Below are 7,300 nucleotides of genomic sequence, written 5' to 3'. Positions count from 1 at the left end.
ATTAATGATGAGAGTGATTATGCTTATTATATGAAAAGGCCCAAGCTTGGGGATGCTACGTTTGATGAGAATGACATGTTTGAGAATTTATTTGCTGCAATTAATGTTTGTCCCAAGCTTGGGGATGTTATGTTTTATGAAGATGATATTTTTAACCTCCCAAGTTTTGATATGCAAATCTATTATGATGATAGCATGCCTCCTATTTATGATGATTATATTGATGAAAGTGGATTTGGAGAGGTCATGACTTTATTTAGTAATGACTCCACTATCTTGGAAGAGGTTTCAACTGATTATGATGAGAACAAAGTTGCTACTTATGATGATTATTGTGATGATACTTATGTTATAAAAAGTAGTGATGATTATATTTACAAAACTTGTCATGATTATGATTAACCTTTTTCTGGACATTACTCTTTTAATGTGGAAACAATTTATAGTATTCGAGTTTCTTATGATACTCCCACTATTCCGAATGAGAAGAATTTTGCTTATGTGGAGAGTAGTAAATTTTCCATGCTTGTAGATCATGAAAAGAATACTTTATGTGATGGATATATTGGTGAATTTATTCATGATGCTACTGAAAATTATTATGAGGGAGGAATATATGCTTGTAGGAATTGCAATAATATCAAGTTTCCTCTCTATGTGCTTAAAATCTTGAAGTTATGCTTGTTTTGCTTTCCTATGCTAGTTGATTCTGGTTCTCATAAATTGGTTGCTCACAAAATCACTATGCATAGAAAGTGGATTAGGCTTAAATGTGCTAGTCATATGCTTCATGATGCTCCCGTTATGTTTCAATTCTTATCTTTTATGTGAGCATCATTGTCATCATCATGCCTAGCTAGAAAGGCATTAAAGAAAAGCGCTTGTTGGGAGACAACCCAACATTTATACCTTACTGTTTTTGTGCGTTCACATGATTATGCTACTGTAGTAATCATGTTTTATAGATTTTGTTTCAATAAAGTGCCAAGTAAGACCTTTAGGATAGCTTACGGTGATAGTTGTGTTGATCCTGCTGAAAATCAGAAACTTTTGCGCCCAGTAAATTAGTTTTGATAATTCACAGAAACGTGCTTTTGATCTGATTCTTTTTGCTCTGGATTGGTACACAAATTTCTCAGGTTCTCCTAATTTGGTAGGATTTTTGGAGTTACAGAAGTATTCGAGAGTTACAGATAACTACAGACTATTCTGTTTTTGACAGATTCTGTTTTCATTGTGTTGTTTGCTTATTTTGATGAATCTATGAGTAGTATCGGAGGATATGAACCATAGAGAAGTTGGAGTACAGTAGATATAACACCAATATGAATTTAGAATGAGTTCACAATAGTACCAAAAGTGGTGATTTATTTTCTTATACTAACGGAGCTTACGAGTTTTCTGTTGAGTTTTGTGTTGTGAAGTTTTCAAGTTTTGGGTAAAGATTCGATGGACTATGGACTAAGGAGTGGCAAGAGCCTAAGCTTGGGGATGCCCAAGGCACCCCAAGGTGATATCCAAGGACAACCAAGAGCCTAAGCTTGGGGATGCCCCGGATGGCATCCCCTCTTTCGTCTTCGTTCATTGGTAACTTTACTTGGAGCTATATTTTTATTCACCACATGATATGTGTTTTGCTTGGAGCATCATTTTGTTTTATTTTGTTTTACTTGTTGTTTGAATAAAATCATTGGATCTGAAATCTTGAATGAAAAAGAATCCTCCCATGGCTAGTTAATTATTTGACTACTCAGTGTTCTTCACTTATATCTTTTTAGAGTAGTTTGTTGTTTACTCACATGCTTCACGTACATCCTATGAGTAAATGGTTGAATAAATTTAATATCATAAATCTGAATTTATATATGTTTCATATGCTTATACTTGGGGAGTAATGACTTCACACATAATAAGTATAGGTGGTAAATTTATTGAAAGTTAGCAGATGCAGAATTGGTCACTTGAACAATTCATGAAAGAATATTAAAGGAAGAGAGATTTCACATATAAATATATTATCTTGGACATCTTTTGTAATTGTGAGCACTCATTAAAATATGACACGCTAAAAGGTTGATGTTGGAAAAGGAAGACAACTTAATGGGTTATGCTTTCCTATATCGGAAACGTTATATTGTCTTGGATCATCCAACATGTTGAGCTTGCCTTTCCCTCTCATGCTAGCCAAATTCTTTGCACCAAGTAGAAATACTACTTGTGCTTCCAAACATCCCTTAAACCAGTATTGCCATGAGAGTCCACCATACCTACATATGGATTGAGTAAGATCCTTCAAGTAAGTTGTCATCGGTGCATGCAATAAAAATTGCTCTCTAAATATGTCTGATCTATTAGTGCGAAGAAAATAAGCTTTATATGAACTTGTGATAGGGAAGAAATAAAAGCGACAGACTGTATAATAAAGGTCTTTATCACAAGCGGCAATATGAAGTGACGTTCTTTTGCATTAAGATTTTGTGCATCCAACCATTAAAGTGCATGACAACCTCTGCTTCCCTCTGCGAAGGGCTTATCTTTTACTTTTATCTTCTACCCTTATACAAGAGTCATGGTGATTTTCACCTTTCCTTTTTACACTTTTTCCTTTGGCAAGCACTTTGTGTTGGAGCGATCCGGATATACATATCCACCTGGATGTAGGTTTTCATAAATTATTATTGTTGACATTACCCTTGAGGTAAAAGGTTGGGAGGCGTAACTATAAGCCCCTATCTTTCTCTGTGTCCAATTACAACTTTGAACCCATAAATATCACATGAGTGTTAGAAATTGTGAAAGATTATATGATAGTTGAGTATGTGGAGTTTTCTGAATCAAAGATCTTGCATAGACCCTTCCCAAAAATAAGATGAATTGCAATTGTTTGATGACTAAGAGCACGGTTTGTTAGTTTTCAAGAAAGTTTATGATCTATACTTTAACATGTGAATAGCTTGTTACTTGATCATGAGAAGTTTTATGTGTTGAGCTACTGTTATGATATATAATGATGCTAGAAAAAGTAATTGGAACTATCATTGATCAAACTTATACACTTGCCAGCATTCACAATGTTGGAAATATGCCCTAGAGGCAATAATAAAATGGTTATTATTATATTTCCTTGTTCATGATAATTGTCTATTATTCATGCTATAATTGTGTTATCCGGAAATCGTAATACATGTGTGAATACATAGACCACAACATGTCCCTAGTGAGCCTCTAGTTGACTAGCTCGTTGATCAACGGATAGTCATGGTTTCCTGACTATGGACATTGGATGTCATTGATAACGGGATCACATCATTAGGAGAATGATGTGATGGACAAGACCCAATCCTAAGCATAGCACAAAGATCGTGTAGTTCGTTTGCTAGAGCTTTTTCAATGTCAAGTATCATTTCCTTAGACCATGAGATCGTGCAACTCCCGGATACCGTAGGAGTGCTTTGGGTGTGCCAAACGTCACAACGTAACTGGGTGACTATAAAGGTGCACTACGGGTATCTCCAAAAGTGTCTGTTGGGTTGGCACGGATCGAGACTGGGATTTGTCACTCCGTATGACGGAGAGGTATCTTTGGGCCCACTCGGTAATGCATCATCATAATGAGCTCAGTGTGACTAAGGAGTTAGTGACTTGCCGGTAACGAGATTGAACAAGGTATTGGGATACCGACGATCAAATCTCGGGCAAGTAACGTACCGATTGACAAAGGGAATTGTATACGGGATTGATTGAATCCTCGACATCGTGGTTCATCCGATGAGATCATCGTGGAACATGTGGGAGCCAACATGGGTATCCAGATCCCGCTGTTGGTTATTGACCGGAGAGGCGTCTTGGTCATGTCTGCATGTCTACCGAACCCGTAGGGTCTACACACTTAAGGTTCGGTGACGCTAGGGTTGTAGAGATATTAGTACGCGGAAACCCGAAAGTTGTTCGAAGTCCCGGATGAGATCCCGGACGTCACGAGGAGTTCCGGAATGGTCCGGAGGTGAAGAATTATATATAGGAAGTCCAGTTTCGGCCACCGGGAAAGTTTCGGGGGTTATCGGTATTGTACCGGGACCACCGGAAGGGTCCCGGGGGTCCATCGGGTGGGGCCACCTATCCCGGAGGGCCCCATGGGCTGAATTGGGAGGGGAACCAGCCCCTGGTGGGCTGGTGCGCCCCCCATGGGCCTCCCCCTGCGCCTAGGGTTGGAAACCCTAGGGGTGGGGGGCGCCCCACCTGACTTTGGGGGGAAGTTTCCCCCCCTTGGCCGCCCCCCCTGTAGATGGGATCCCAGGGGCCGGCGCCCCCCCAGGGGGCCTATATAAAGGGGGGAGGGAGGGCTGCTGTACCCTAGCCCCTGGCGCCTCCCTCTCCCTCCCGCCTCTCTCTCCCGCTTGCGCTTGGCGAAGCCCTGCTGGGATCCCCGCTACTTCCACCACCACGCCGTCGTGCTGCTGGATCTCCATCAACCTCTCCTTCACCCTTTCTGGATCAAGAAGGAGGATACGTCGCTGCTCCGTACGTGTGTTGAATGCGGAGGTGTCGTCCGTTCGGCACTCGGTCATCGGTGATTTGGATCACGACGAGTACGACTCCATCAACCCCGTTCACTTGAACGCTTCCACTCGCGATCTACAAGGGTATGTAGATGCACTCCTTTCCCCTCGTTGCTAGTAAAATCCATAGATGGATCTTGGTGATGCGTAGAGAATTTTAAAATTCTGCAACGATCCCCAACACACACTTCATAAATTATTTGTTTTATCATTTACCTACTCGAGGACGAGCAGGAATTAAGCTTGGGGATGCTGATACGTCTCCAACGTATCTATAATTTATGAAGTATTCATGCCATGTTTACAATAGTTTTATATGATTTTGGTATGATTTGATTAGAACTAACCCGGACTGACGCGCTTTTCAGCAGAACTACCGTGGTGTTGTTTTTGTGCAGAAATAAAAGTTCTCGGAACGCGATAAAAATCAATGAAGATTTTTTCTGGAAAATATAAAAAATACTGGAACGAAGAGTTACCGAAGGGGAGGCCCATGTGCCCCACGAGGGTGGAGGGCGTGCCCACCCCCCTAGGGCGCGTCCCTGTGCCTCGTGGACTCTCCGTGGGGCCACCTGACTTGTTCTCAATGCCAACCTCTCCTATAAATCCCAAAACTTCTAGAAAATAACCTAGATCGGGATTTTCGCCGCCGCAAGCCTCTGTAGCCACCAAAAACCAATCGGGACCCTGTTCCGGCACCCTGCCGGAGGGGGATCCATCACCGGTAGCCATCTTCATCATCCCGGCGCTCTCCATGACAAGGAGGGAGTAGTTCACCCTCGGGGCTGAGGGTATGTACCAGTAGCTATGTGTTTGATCTCTCTCTCTCTCTCGTGTTCTTGATTTGGCACGACCTTGATGTACCGCGAGCTTTGCTATTATAGTTGGATCTTATGATGTTTCTCCCCCTCTACTCTCTTGTAATGGATTGAGTTTTCCCTTTGAAGCTATCTTATCGGATTGAGTCTTTAAGGATTTGAGAACACTAGATGTATGTCTTGCATGTGCTTATCTGTGGCGACAATGGGATATTCACGTGATCTACTTGATGCATGTTTTGGTGATTAACTTGCGGGTTCAGTGACCTTGTGAACTTATGCATCTTGACTCTCCGGTAGAAACTTTGGGGCACTCTTTGAAGTTCTTTGTGTTGATTGAATAGATGAATCTGAGATTGTTTGATGCATATCGTATAATCATACCCACGGATACTTGAGGTGACATTGGAGTATTTAGGTGACATTAGGGTTTTGGTTGATTTGTATCTTAAGGTTTTATTCTAGTACGAACTCTAGGATAGATCGAATGGAAAGAATAGCTTCGTGTTATTTTACTACAAACTCTTGAATAGATCGATCAGAAAGAATAACTTTGAGGTGGTTTCGTACCCTACAATAATCTCTTCGTTTGTTCTCCGCTATTAGTGACTTTGGAGTGACTCTTTGTTGCATGTTGATGGATAGTTATATGATTATGTTATTATTGTTCAGAGAACTTGCACTAGTGAAAGTATGAACCCTAGGCCTTGTTTCCTAGCATTGCAATACCGTTTACGCTCACTTTTACCACTTGCTACCTTGCTGTTTTTATATTTTCATATTACAAAAACTTATATCTACCATCCATATTGCACTTGTATCACCATCTCTTCGCCGAACTAGGGCACCTATACAATTTACCATTGTATTGGGTGTGTTGGGGACACAAGAGACTCTTGATAACCCACAAGTATAGGGGATCGCAACAGTTTTCGAGGGTAGAGTATTCAACCCAAATTTATTGATTCGACACAAGGGGAGCCAAAGAATATTCTCAAGTATTAGCAACTGAGTTGTCAATTCAGCCACACCTGGATAACTTAGTATCTGCAGCAAAGTATTTAGTAGCAAAGTAATATGATAGTAGTGGTAACGGTAACAAAAGTAACGGTAGCAAAAGTAATATTTTTGGTGTTTTGTAGTGATTGTAACAGTAGCAACGGAAAAGTAAATAAGCGAAGAACAATATATGAAAAGCTCGTAGGCATTGGATCGGTGATGGAGAATTATGCCGGATGCGGTTCATCATGTAACAATCATAACATAGGGTGACACAGAACTAGCTCCAATTCATCAATGTAATGTAGGCATGTATTCCAAATATAGTCATACGTGCTTATGGAAAAGAACTTGCATGACATCTTTTGTCCTACCCTCCCCGGCAACAGCGCCAGAAAATAGTCTTGATAACCCACAAGTATAGGGGATCGCAACAGTTTTCGAGGGTAGAGTATTCAACCCAAATTTATTGATTCGACACAAGGGGAGCCAAAGAATATTCTCAAGTATTAGCAGTTGAGTTGTCAATTCAACCACACCTGGATAATTTAATATCTGCAGCAAAATGAGCTAGAACTCATGCTTGAGCTGGATATTGGTGTTTGTGGGAGGAAGAAGGAATGTGTGGTTGCAGGAATAAGTGGAGGGGGCCACCATGGGCCCACGAGGCAGGGGGCGCGCCCTCCACCCTCGTGGCCAGGTGCTTGCCCCTCCTGCTGTGTTCTCAGTGCCAGATATTCTCAAAAATTCTAAAAAAAATCATATTCCATTTTCAGGGCATTTGGAGAACTTTTATTTTCGGGGTATTTTTATATTGCACGGATAAATCAGAAAACAGGAAGGAAAATACTATTTTTACTTTATTTGAACTAAATAACAGAAAGTAGAAAGAGGGTACAGAAGTTTGTGCTTCTAGTTTCATCC

The sequence above is a fragment of the Aegilops tauschii genome, chromosome 7 (genome assembly GCF_002575655.3).
Source record: "Aegilops tauschii subsp. strangulata cultivar AL8/78 chromosome 7, Aet v6.0, whole genome shotgun sequence".
In the NCBI taxonomy this organism is placed as follows: Eukaryota; Viridiplantae; Streptophyta; class Magnoliopsida; order Poales; family Poaceae; genus Aegilops; species Aegilops tauschii.
Note: the sequence above shows the minus strand (reverse complement) of the source record.